Here is a 14,882-nt window from a genome sequence, read left to right as displayed (position 1 = left end):
GGCAAAGGGTTCTGGGGTAAAAAGAAACCATGATAGTCAGGATAACGAAGGGGTCAAGACTGTGGAGGCAACAGAGGGACAAGCTCCCAAGAACCCATGAAGAAAAAGATGAAGAAAAGCACAAAATGAGCTGCTGATTGAATGTGGAAAGCTCATGATCAAGTCAGGTAAGATGAAATACCTTACTAGTTACTCATTTACAAATCTTTCTTAATGAAACTTACAACATGGAATATTAGGGGTCTAGGAAGTAAAAGGAAACAATGAAATCTCAGCAATAGAATCAAGAAAGAAAAACCATATTTGGTTTTTATCGAGGAAACAAAATGTTCTATAGACAAAATAAGACAGATACACAACAAGTGGCTTATTAAGTATGAATATCTAGAAGTTAAAGTAGACAACGTAGCAGGGGGAATTCTTACACTATGGAACACTCTGGAACTTGGAATCCTAGATGTGGAAGCATCCAGGAACTACCTTTCAGTGGTCATCTAACCTTTGGGGGACAAGGAAGTTTATTTGATCATGAATGTCTATGGTCCACAAAAGCTTGAGGATAAATTGAAGCTTCTAACCTCTCTGGAGGAGCTGAGAGAAAGACATATGGGCATCCCATGGGTTCTGTGAGGGGATTTTAATATGATCAAATATCTTTCAGAAAAAAAAGGTGGGTCTAGATCTCTAGGTAGAGATTCCATAGCTTTTTAGAACTTCATTACCAACATGAGGCTAGTATTTATAGAAACCTACAATGGTATCTTCACCTGGAACAATAAAAGGGGAGGGGCTGCTCAAGTGGCCTCTAAAGTTGATAGATTCATTATCTCTAAGGACCTTATCCTCTTAGGCCTTGACTTGTCAGCTGTGATTCTCCATTTTGGAGGCTCGGACCACTAACCTGTTTAATTAGAAGCATCCTTTATATGAATGCCAAGAAATAGACCTTTTAGATTTGAAAACATGTGGCTTACCCATATGGACTTCAACAACAATATTTAAAAGTGGTGGACAAAAGATTTGAATGTTCAAGGAACTAAAATGTTCCTTCTGCAGCGAAGGCTGAAACACATCAAAGTCATCCTTAAAGATTGGAATAAGAATGAGTTTGGCAATATGTTCGGAGCCAAAAAATTAGTTGAGGGAAATCTACATAAAATTAACCAAGAGCTCATCACAAAGGGATTCATCGAGGAGGGAAAGAAGCAAGCTGATTCACTTCATCAGGACTGGGAAGACTTATGTAAGCAAGAGGAAATCTTCTAGAAACATAAATCGAGAGTTTAATGGTTAAAGGAAGGAGACAGGAATACAAGGTTTTTTCACAAGTCCACTATGGATCACTGATCTCATAACAGGATTCTAAAACTGCAAGATGTGCAAGGAAAATAGCTTAATACCCACAAAGAAATAGAATCTACTCTAGTTCAACACTTCCAAGGCACAGTAGAGGAGCCCCTCATAGACAGATCACATTTCATCAATGACTTCACTAAACACATTCTTAGGCTTGTGACAAGAGAGGATAATTATAATCTTAACAGGCTAGTGAATGAACAGGAGGTTAGTGAAGTCACCAAAGAAATGCAAAATGGGAAAGCTCCTAGCCCGAATGGTTTCAATGTTGACTTCTTCAAAGCATGCTGGAACATAGTCAAGCAAGACACTTTGGAGGTGGTAGAGGACTCAAGGAAAAATAGAATTGTTTTGAAGGCGCTAAACACCTGTTTCATAGCCTTAATCCCAAAGCAGGAAAATGCTATGACACGAGATAGATTCAGACACATAGCATTATGCAATGTGGTGTACAAAATTATTTCGAAAATAATCGCAAATAGGCTTAAGCCCCTTCTTCCTACTCTAGTGTCTGAGGAGCAAATGGGATATGTGGAAGGTAGACAAATTCTAAATAATATCATTCAAGCTCATGAAGTGATCCACTCTTTGAAGAGAAATAAGTAGTCAGGCATGATCATACAACTTGATCTTGAAAAGGGTTATGACAAGCTTAGTTGGGCATACATCAGGGAAGTTCTAAAAGCATATGGCTTTGACCATAACTGGATAAGATGGGTAATGGACCTCGTTACCACCTCAAGCTTTTCAATTCTACTGAATGGCTCACCATCGAAAACCTTCATGCCTACAAGAGGTCTTAGACAAGGAGATCTACTCTCACCCTTCCTCTTTATTCTCATGATGGAAGGGCTGGGAAATGCGATCAAAGCTACCAGAGTAGAAGGTGAAATTCAGGGGCTCAAACTCACCATGAATGGGGATGCTTTGACTCACCAACAATTTGTGGACGACACCATGCTGCAGGGTACACCTACGGTCAAAGAAGCTCTTGCCTTCCAACAAATTCTGAAAGACTTTGCTTTGGCTGCAGGTACTGAGGTAAGTCTTACCAAATCAAAGATTTTCTTTCTTAATACTGATATTGCTATACAGAGAAATCTCACCAGAATTCTAGGTTTTCAAAGAGAAATGTTATGCTCCAATTATTTGGGAGTTCCTCTAATAGACAAACCTATAAGCAAGATAGTTTGGTAGCCTGCTTTTAATAAACTTCAGGAAAAAATCCAAAAATGGACAAACAGGGCTTTGAATTTGACAGGAAGACTAGTGCTTACAGAAGCCATCCTATAGATTGTTCCTATTCTTGTGTTTTTAGTAATTCCAGCTCCTAAAGAAGTGATGCAACACATTAGAAATATTCAAAGAGATTTTCTTTAGGGAAAAGCGGAAGAGAAAAAGAAATGGGATCTAGTAGCTTGCGAAAAGATCTGTAAACCTAAGACACAAGGAGGTTTGGGACTTGATGACCCTGAAATCCTAAACAAATTTTTGGGGGCTAAACTTTGGTTGAGATGGCTAAAGGAATGAGATGCCCCTTGGGCCAAGGTTTGGAAATAGAAATATGAAAATAATTGGCAAGAAAGGGAGCACATCAGAATGTATGGAATAATCAAAGGCTCCCACATCTAGGACAAAGCTTGGAAGAATACAACTATTGTTCAAAAACATAGTTTCTGGGAAATCAAAGATGGAAACCTTGCTTGGTTTTGGGAAGATAATTGGCAACAAGAACTAAAACTACTGAGATAAGAGTTTGACAATCTTAAGAAGGATACTGATGATAAAGGGTTACACAGGGAAAATGACTTCTCGGAGCAGAACAGAAACGAAGTAAAATGTAGAGTATGGAAGAATTTGTTTTACAGTGAGGACTCTCCATTGAAGGCCCAGGTAGAAGCTTTCACAACTATCTTGGAATAGAGAAAGATTCTGATTTCAACATCTTCAGATCAACTGAGATGGGGCAGAAACAATGAAGGGAGTTTTAACCTTAAAGAGGCCAAGCGAATAACCCTTGGGCTTGACTTTCCAAACTGTGATATGCTCTACAAGGACCTATCGAAGAATCTTATTTGGATGAAAATCAAACTGTTCATGTGGTTGGTGCAACATAAAAAGATTCTATCTTGGGAAACCCTACAGAAAAGAGGTGTAATTGGGCCATCAAGATGCCAACTTTACAAATTACAAGAAGAGACTATCGAGCACCTTCTCAACCTATGCCAATTCACCTCTACCTTGTGGAATTGGGTAGCTTCAATCTTCAAACATTCTGACACGGACATTGGTAGCATCAAAAGCACATTGAGGAACTCGAGGAGTAATTTCTCTGCTAATGAAATTCTCAACAAATCTTGGGAACTGGTTCTTGTTTTTCTAATTTGTGATGTATGGAAAGAACGCAACAATAGAATCTTCAAGAACAGGAGATGTTTTGCCCAGATCATTATGGATCAGATCATAGGACAACTCAAAGAGGCTGTTTGTAGCCTTATAAAACCCCGCCAAGAACCAACCTCATGAATAGGATAGGTAGATTCTGATCCAGTTGGGCCTTCAAGGGCTCTTCCCCCAGGGAACAACCAAGAATGTAAGTCATATATCAGCTGATAAGGATCTCTGGCAATCCCCCCCCCTAGATATATGAAGTGCAATATAGATGGAGCCTCAAAATGAGTAATAAGAGATGACCACGGGTTGATAAAATCCATCTTTCATAGTCATCTGGGTAAAGCCACTAATAATATGGCAAAGTTCATGGCCTTGGAGCAATGCGTAGGAATCTCAAAGGACTCAAACTTACATAATACCATATTTGAAGCTGATTTTGAATTGATAATCAACTCAGTCAAGAAAATAGGTAATGGCTCAGTACCAGACAAAGTTTCAAAACATTGGATATTATTGCAAGTCTATCATCTTATTCAATCCCACCCGCGCACCATGAGAACCCTTAGTTTCACTCGTATGTGAAGAACAACCAACAGGTTAGTGGATATTATGGATAATGAGGGCATTCTATGTGCCAAAAGTAATAAAATATATGAATGGTGAGAGTCTCCTCAGGGCGTTTCAGGGATGAATGCCACAAACAAGCATCAGTAGAGAGGGAGATCTTCGAGAACAGAGGAAATAAACAAGATGATGTATGAGTAGGGTGTTCTTCATGTTCAGAGGACTTTTAGTCGACATGATGAAAAATTTGAACAGGAGGTCAAGAGTGATACTAGGGGTTTACTCTAGTTATCAGATGGGAATTTGATAGAGGAATTCTATAGTTATCAGTTTAACATGCGGGAAACTATTAACAAAACAAGTCTTCATTTTAACAGGTGGGAAACTATTAATAGAACAAGTCTTCAAAGCATTTTAATGTTTGGTGTCGAGAACTTCAGTAAAGAGTGGGTAGGTCAGCATAATCACGGAAATACAATGCATTTCATGTGGAAAACTGCACGTTGGTTAACCTTCCATTTCGGACACGAAATGTACTTCAAATTTCACTCTATAAGGCTTCAAGTCCGAAGGTGCAGTTAAGTTCCACGCTAGTTGGAGAGGCTTTTTGTGTCTGCTTGCATCTAGTGCATTTCGGGTGGCTAAACTGCCCCAAGGTTATCATCCCATTCAGACCCGATATGAAGTTTAATGATGATTTATCATATTTTCAAGTCTGATTTTGTCATTAAAGTATGAGCATGTTGCTCACCCGATATTTTCCTGGATCATTAGATCTATGGGGTGTGATAAAACGACCTTGTTGGGGCTCAAGGCTTGGTTTGTGGGCCTGAGGCATGGTCTGTGGGTCCAAAGCTCGTGCTTGGCTTTACCTTGGGCAATTGCACCCTTTTTGTCTATTATGTATCTTTTATTTTAATTGGAATAGAAGGACGTACGCTTGCTTTAGCAAAAAAAAATATTATAACGAATAGGCTTAATATTAAAATAAAGGAATATAAACCGTATGATTAATATTAGAAACCCTAGGATCAATATTATAAAACCAAGGGATTAATAAGCCCATTAGATTAATATTAAAAATGTAAGTGATTATAAACCCAAGGGAATAACATTAGACCATAGGATTAATATTAGACCCTAGAAATATAAACCCTAATATTAATATTATAAACCTAAGTGATTAATATTATAAATCCAAGTAATTAATAAATCTAAGGGATTAATATTATAAACTTAATGGATTATACATTGAAGGGGATAATTTTAAATGCAGGGGATTAATATGATAAACTTAAGGGATTGATAAACCCAAGGGATTAATAGGAAACCCTGAGATTAATATTATAAACCCTAATACTACAAATAATAAACACTGTTGGAAATAATACTCAGAGGGGGGGGTGAATCAATATTATCACATTAATAAAACTTTTTCATTTCCATAATCACATTCATATATGCTACTTCCACAACTTCTTATGATTAAGTTAATTGATCTTCAATGAGTGCATTAAAACATTATCAACCATATTATCAGTTAACAGATGCAGTAACATAGAGTAGATCATCACACATAAGGCACACACATGAACACCATGATATAAGGTGGAAACCCAATGCGGGAGAAACCACCTGCTGCAAGTCATCTCAATCTTCTTCTTAATAAGAAAATCCTTTTACAATATTTTGTACTGGTGCAATCTCATACCAGTACGGGAGCTACAACCCCCTTTGCTCTTGTACTAGCCGATCCATTTACTAGTACACAGGCTACTACCTGCTACAATGCGCCAAAGATTTCCTTTAGCTCTTGTACTAGCTTAGATACTAGTACGTAGGTGCTGACCTACAATCTTCTTTCCTCCAGGTACCACGTTTCATCAACTTTCAGACTGGATACATTGAAGCACAACACATAATCTGAAAGGCCACATTTCATCCAATTTTCATACTGGGCCCAACAACATTGAAGCTCATAATCAAACAACCTTCTGAATTACCCAAGCACTAGATCAATACATATACAAGTGAGTCATCAATCTGATCTATTCCATCAGATCACATAAAAGAGTCAATAAGAACCTGATCCATTCATCCATCAATGTATAAACATTTAATCAATCACTGCTGTTATCAGAACTTAAAACCAGAAACCTGACATCACTTCAAAACCAAAATCACAACAATAAACAGGGGCAGCTAAATAGATTTCATGAGAAGTATGCAGCTTCACCCATATGACACCTGCGTAGAAGTATGCACTGTTTCCAACTGCGCTCTTGCGTACCCACGCACTGTGCCTCACAGACTTCCTACGTACCTACGCTCTGTGTCCAATGAACTGCCTGCGTGCCTCCGCATCTTCAGCGCTTCTGGGCCTGCGTATCTGCGCACCTGCAACACTTCTGCGCCTGCGTATCTCCGCGCTTTCCGTTCACTGTACTTGCGTACCTGTGGGTATAGATAATTTCAAGACTTCAAGAATAACCCAGACTGTCAGATCTCCAGATCTGAACATGTGCCGTGGAGATATCAACCCATTAGTAGATCCAGCTTGTAATTCTCATGTTTCTCCTTGATATTGATTCAACTCTCTCTCACAAACCGATTACAAGAATTTCAGATCTAGCTTCTCTTAAGATCTTCTAATTTTCACAAGTGTCTAGCCAAATGATCCCCTTTGCTTTATATAGGCAAGCTCTTCCTAAAATCATGGATCAATACCATAGATAACCAAAACATGGGGCTCAATAATAATAATAATAATATAAAGCAATACCATGGGCCAAAACCATAGAATCAAGAACGGCGGGCTAAATACCACGGGCCAAACATAGGAGACCCCACGTGAACGCGCTTCTCTGCCTTGAAGTAAGTGAACTGGGGGTATGCACCTTCTGAACGGGTGACCTGCATGTATGTACGCAGTTTATCTAAGACATGCCTGCGTGTACGCATCTTTTGTACGGTGTACCTGCATACCCCTTATTTCCTTCAATATTTGAGAGCTGATCATCAATCTCTGCTACTGACCTGCTGTACAGTGATCTATCACTTGTATGGGTTTCCATCAAGGACAATACTTTAGCCATAATGCCAACAAACACAACATTAAAATTTAATATAATAAACCAAATATTCTAAGGCCCTAATATTATAAACATATTAAATCCAAGTTTTGAATATAGCACTGCGACATTGAATAAGTTACAATGTAATGTAACATTGTCACAATGATTGTTAGACTTATCTTCATATTGAGACAATGTTTATCAACATTCTTTTGCATTAACTCAACATTTTTTTGGGTTAACTCAACATCTTCTAAATTGAAATATTATACATCACTCATTCAAAAAATTTCATTATGTTAACCAACTTATTATTTATTATCCCACTCATTATTTATGGTTATTATTTTAAAAGCTAATATTTTAAAATTAATATTAAAAAACTAATTTTAAAACTAATATTTGAAAGTTAATATTTTAATATTAATTTTAGATTTTCCCGGATGCGGGTGTGTAGCATGGAAAGCTGTACGAAGGTGGCTTGGAGGGTGGGTGCATGGCTTAATGCCACCGCCATCCGGCCTCACATGCAGCCAGTTTTAAAGTCTCCAGCCAACAACTTCAATGCCACATTAATGCAGCTCCTTCCCCCTCTCCAGTATGCAAGTTTATTTGTTATGGCGCCCTTCTTAATTTTCATTCTTGCTCCTCCCCTGCACTCATGTCATTCCAGTGTTGCAGCAGCTCCTCGCACTCGAGACAGCCCTGGGTATCGTCTGGCTCTGGATCGCTGTGCTGATTCTCCACTGTGTTTTCATGCTCCTCATAGTCCTTTCTACAATTTTCATTGTTGCTCCTACTCAGTCTTTCCCACAGCTGTCTGTTCTGCTCTTTCTGCTCATTTCAACATGCCCAGAGTGCGCTCAAGAATGAGCTATAGAAGAGGAAGTTCCCGAGGCTGCGTCACCTGCTAGCCCTCCTCCACTACCTCAGACCCATCATCTGAAGCCTCGGACTTTTGCTCTGACAGTTATCTCGTGACCAAGAGTGGCCGAGGCCAAGGTCGAGGGTAGCTTAATATAGAAGCGCACTCTCAACATTCCCAATCTCACATGGCTCGCTTTTGGTTCCCTTGCACTCTCAGTAATTCCTCCTTCATCGCTTCACTTACCATTGAGCTGCGAGAGGATACTTTTGGTTCGATTGATATTACTCCAGGGGTATCTTTGGAGCCAAGGATGGAGGACAAGCATGATAATTCTCAAATTGCCAATATGTAGAGAAAGGACCCTGGTGGCTCTGCAACCTAGGACATGAACACCCAGGCCGGTCCGAGTGTTACTACAGGTGGCGGTTCTTCAAGCAAAGAGGGCCATCCCTCTGAGGATGAAGACCCCTACCAATATGGATGTCGTATTGTTGAAGAGTCGAGTCCTTATATGAATATGCTCAATTCCCTTTAGGTTTATAGTTGTTACATGATTTATAGTTCTGAGGATCAGACCATTTTTTCCAATGTTAAATTGTCGGCTTCCCTTGCGTGGGTGGCATTCTCCTATATTTGGGTCTCAATTTCGGATCAAACTGTTTTTGGGTCAGATTCCAGTTTTGAAAGGGCAGCGCTTTACTGATTACTTGAATGGGCCTAATCAATTTGTCTTGGTATAGATATATCTCTGGTCAGTCTCCAGCCACAGTCTCTAGATATATCTCTGTTTCTTGGTGAGTCATTAAGCAAGTCCTTTTGGTTAGTGTTCAAGCGAGGTTTTGTAAGCATGCCACTTCTCTGGGCTAGTCCTCTCGAGGCCACTGCCTCTCTGTAATTCTATTTTTGTATCAATATAGGAGTAGACAAATTCAAAAAATATATAAATATATATATATATATATATATATATATTAATTTTAGATTTTAGATTTTAATATGGGTTATAAAGATAATATTTTAAAACTAATATTAGTTTGAGAGTTAATATTTTAATATTAATTTTACATTCTAATATTGATTCAAACTAAAACAATTTAAAAAGATAATGTTTTAATATGAAATTTTGTATTTTCATATCATGTTTTTTAATAATAATAATAATAATAATAATAATAATAATAATAATAATAATATCGCTAATTATAAACACAAAGATTTGAAATCCCAATTCAAAGAAAAAAGATTTCCTTCTAATTCTAACTTAAATAGTCTACAAATATATTATATGGAAAACTTGTAAATGAAACAATAATTTACTGTAAATTCCAACATAACTATATTTTTAAGATTACACTTGTTCCTTTGGATAATGTTTTTGGGTTAACTTTTTATTTGAAATACTATACACCACTCATTAAAAAATGTCATTATATTAACACACTTATTATTTGTTAGCCCACTCATTATTTATGGTTATTACTTTAAAAGCAAATATTTTAAATTTAATATTAAAAAAATTATTTTAAAACTAATATTTTAAAGTAAATATTTTAATATTAATTTTATATTTTAATATTAATTCAAACTAAAACAATTTACAAATAAAATGCTTTAATATTAAATTGTATATTTTCATATTAGGTTTAATAATAATAATAACAACAACATTATTAATAATATCATTAATAATAATTAATGATTTCAAATCCCAATTCAAAGAATAAAAGTTTCTTTTTAATGTTAATTTAGGTAATTTACAAATATATTATATTGAAAATGTGTAAATGAAACAATAATTTACTGTAAATTCCAAGATAACTATATTTTTAAGATTACAATTTGTCCTTTGCAGATAAATCACATTGGATGCAAACTTAACTGTAAAGAGGTTGATGCAAACCTAACTTTTCTTAAATGTAAAATAAATAAATAAAAATATATTTAAAGAAATTTATGGTTCTCCTCAAATGTATTAAATTCAAAGTTATAATAAGTCTATTTAATAATAAAAAAAATTAATCATTAACAAATAAATTATATTTATTAATTATTCAAATTACAAAGCATATCTCAACTATTTGACTTAAAAATAAATAATTTATATAATGATGATGATGATGATGGTTAACCTCCACTAAGAGTAAACTTTGGTCTATCGAACCTAGAGAAACAAATTATTTAGTTTGATTTAAGGTTTTATTTTTATGCTCAAAAAGCTTTGGGGGAAGCCTCCCAAGATAGATTTTTTAGGTTAGGTCAACATTTTTTTTGAAATACTATTTATCGCTCATTCAAAAATTTCATTATGTTAACCCACTTATTATTTGTTAGCCCACTCATTATTTATGATTATTAGTATTTATGGTTATTACTTTAAAAGCTAATATTTTAAAATTAATATTAATTTGATAGTTAATATTTTAATATTAATTTTAGATTTTAATATTGGTTCAAACTAAAACAATTTACAAATAAAATGCTTTAATATTAAATTTTATATTTTCATATTAGGTTTAATAATAATAATAACAAAAACATTATTAATAATATCATTAATTATAACTATAAAGATTTCAAATCCCAATTCAAAGAATAAAGGTTTCTTTTTAATATTAAGTTAAATAATTTACAAATATATTATATGGAAAACATGTAAATGAAACAATAATTTACTATAAATTTCAAAATAACTGTGAATTCCGAGATAACTATATTCTTAAATTTACAGTTTATTCTTTACATATTTTTTTTGGTTAATTTTTTATTTAAAATACTATACACCACTCATTCAAAAATATTCATTATGTTAACCAAGTTATTATTTGTTAGCCCACTCATTATTTATGCTTATTAGTATGGTTATTACTTCAAAAGCTAATATTTTAGAATTAATATTAAAAATATAATTTAAAACTAATATTTTAAAGTAAATATTTTAATATTAATTTTAGATTTTAATTTTAATATGAGTTATAAAACTAATATTAGTTTGAGAGTTAATATTTTAATATTAATTTTAGATTTTAATATTAATTCAAACTAAAACAATTTACAAATAAAATGTTTCAGTATTAAATTTTATATTTTCTTATTAGGTTTAATAATAATACTAACAAAAACATTATTAATATTATCATTAATAATAATTAATGATTTCAAATCCCAATTTAAAGAATAAAGGTTTCCTTTTTAATATTAATTTAGGTAATTTACAAATATATTATATTGAAAATGTGTAAATGAAACATTAACTTACTGTAAATTTCAAAATAACTATATTTTGAATATTACATTTTGTACTTTGCTGATAAATCACATTGAAAATGTGAAAATGAACCAATACCTTGCAATAAAACTACATGATTAAAATCATTCAATGTTTTGAGCGATTTATTTTTTAATTTATGACTAATCACTAAACTCTCTCAAAAGTTTGGAGATTTTTGTGAATCTTTATTTAATTAAATAAATGATGATGATGATGATGGTGGTGGTTAACGTAGACCAAATAATGATCTATCGGACCTAAAAAGACAAATTATTTATTTTGATTTAAGATTTTATTCCTATGGTCAAAAAGCTTGGAGAGAAGCCTCCCAAGTTCACTATAATTTTGGCATTGTAAAAGGCTAGGAAGGTCAGTATTGTAACATAGGTTGTGAAATTGAGATCTAATGTGGTTGTATGCAGGGCACTCTAAGAGGAAGTGGTTTTCATCCTCGATGCTCCCATTCTCACAAATATGGCAGATCCTTTCCGTCCATGGCGTTTTAGGAACTACCCAGCAGCCAGATAGAGGTCATGAGAATTCGTTCTAATCTTTGCTATATTAATTTTCTTTTTTGAGCTAGTTAGAATAGAGAGATACTTTTGATCTTCAAGGGTGGGGTTGATGACCTTCTTATAATAACTTAATTTTCTTTTAGACACTAAATCTTTCTCACACCACAATTTTTCTTTGAACTTAGAAGTAACAATATCTTTAATGTTATTTATGTTTTGCAAAGCATAATTCTCATTGATCTCCCAATAGTTTAACCAGGCCCTTGTGTCCTTATGCCATCCTCGGTTAAGCCTGAGGTGATTTTGGCTTAACACCCCAGACTCAATATTTTGTACTAAAACCATAGAAACTTAACTTAATGAGCCTTATTTAAAGAAAAATTGCAGAAGCTGGAGAAAAATTTGTAATAAAATCAGAGAGAATGATTTCTTTAAGTATTGGTTATTTAATTTACAAATAAAATGCAGAACACGACAATGGTTGCATGTAAAACCGGAGGGAGTGGTTTATTTAACCATTGATTGCTTAATTTAATATTAAATCATAGAACACAAATAAGAAAACACATCAAATATGGTTTATTTAAGCATTGATTACCTAATTTAATGTTAAATTACAAAATCCAAATAAGTCAACACATGGAATATGGTTTATTTAAGCATTGATTACCTAATTTAATGTTAAATCACAAAACACAAATAAGACAACACATGAAAGATTTCATTTTGTTTACGGATAAATCAGAGAAATTGCCAACGTTCGGATAAATCAACCAAGGCCAATATTTTGTACTAAAACCAAAGAAACGTAATTTAACGAGCCTTATTTACAGGAAAATTGCAGAAGCTCACAATAATTTGTAATAAAATCAGAGAGAATGATATCTTTAATTACTGCTTATTTAATTTAGAAATAAAAAGTAAAACACGACAATGGTTTATTTAAGCATTGATTGACTAATTTAAAGTTAAATTACACAACACAAATAAAACAAAACAGGAAAGATTTCATTTCATTTACTGAAAAATCACATAAATCACCAACATTTGCAGTAAAACCAGAGAAAGAAAGATGCCTTTGAAAAGCAGGGACGGGAAAAGATTTGAAACCTAAATTATAGCTTTGCAATATATCTACTGAACAAAGATTTATGAAAATTTATGGACTATGTCCCGATCCTATGTTTTCTAGTAATTTAAATGAATATTTGCCATTGCGATTACCTATTAATTTTTATCCCTAGTCCAGACGATTGCACCGCAACCTCATGAAGAATGTGATGGCTAGGATTGATCGACAACCACAGTGGAAAGCTGGAATATACCGTACATCAAGCATTAAAACCTTATTGATGATGGAACACTATTCACTATGAAATTCTAATTTAAAACCCTAAATTCATACTAAAACATTAATGTTCAAATTTTGTTTTAAAGAGCAAGACCTTACAGCCTGGTATGTGTAATTAAAATTAAAAAAATTATTAAGAATAGAAAACGGTTACCAGCTAGGTATGTGATTAAAATTAAAAAATACCAAGATTAGTAAAACCCCACCTATCATTTAAAACACTACCTTTGTTGATTAATCGTCTCATATTTGTTTGTGCAAATTGAGGATAGAAGTGATTAACACATGTCAACAACAACACGTGTTTCTTTGCCAAGCTCGACAATTAAACTGAAGCAGAATGGGCATGAGCAATAATAATTATTTGCTATATAACTAAACCCTACAATTTATTCAACCACTTAACTCTAATGAACTCTTACACGATCATAAGTTCACAGCAGGCATGGAGATATGTTTCAGAATGCTAAGAGACAGACTTTTCCGAATTCGATTCGTGTTTAGGAATTTGAGTTTTAAATTTATTTCTCCCTAATTTATTTCTACACATGAATCACAAACTGTATTGCCGGACTTCCTAAGTATTATTTAAGAACTATATTGTTTATATGATAGTAAAACCCCACCTTCGTTGTTTGTGCGAGTCAAGGATACAAGTAATGAACACATGTCAACAACATGTTTGTGCCTTTTCCAACCTCAACAATTAAACTGAAGCAGAATGGGCATGAGCAACATTTATTCAACCACGTAACTCTAATTAACTCCTCCACGATCATACGTTCACAACAGGCATGGAGATACATTTCAAAATGTGAAGAGGAACAATTTTTTGAATTCCATTGATGTTTCGAAATTTGAGTTTTAAATTTATTTCTCCTTAATTATCATATGTGGTGATTAATAACAAGCACTGTAATATGCTCACATCTTTCAATTTACACCATCCTATTAAATAGAAAAAAAATTAAATTTCCCCATTCCAATAGGAAGGACTCTTATCCGCCTAATTATGGAATACTTTACATTTAATTTATTATTTAATATATATTTAAAATTAAAATAAAAGTTTAAAAGTTATTATTAAATTTAGTTTTAAATAGCAATATAGATTTAGTTTTCCTGATGTGGGTGACAACCAAAGCAATGAATGAAGACTCCACGAAATGGCGGCGTTCGAGACAGATGGTGGCCAGCACACCATCCCAAGTCCACCTGAAACGAGAGCAGGCAAGCCTACATAATGCATTAAATGGCCGCTCAGGCCGAGATCCGGACACTGTTCGACATAACATGGAGTCCTTCAACCCCTCAGCTTGCCCTCCTTCCCTCACAATTTGTTCGCCCCTTGCTGGAAATCCCTGCAGCATAACTGTAACAGGAAGACGTTGTTGGCTTTTGTGCTGTATTGACCTTGGAAATGGGCATCATTATTCCCATTCCAGGCTCTGCCCTCTGAATCCCGCACAGTCGCCTGTTGTTCATACTCTAC

This window comes from Pinus tabuliformis, chromosome 9 (assembly GCF_031772625.1).
Source record: "Pinus tabuliformis cultivar Carrire ecotype Pingquan chromosome 9, CPIR1, whole genome shotgun sequence".
Taxonomy (NCBI): domain Eukaryota; kingdom Viridiplantae; phylum Streptophyta; class Pinopsida; order Pinales; family Pinaceae; genus Pinus; species Pinus tabuliformis.
This window is presented reverse-complemented; position numbering follows the sequence as displayed.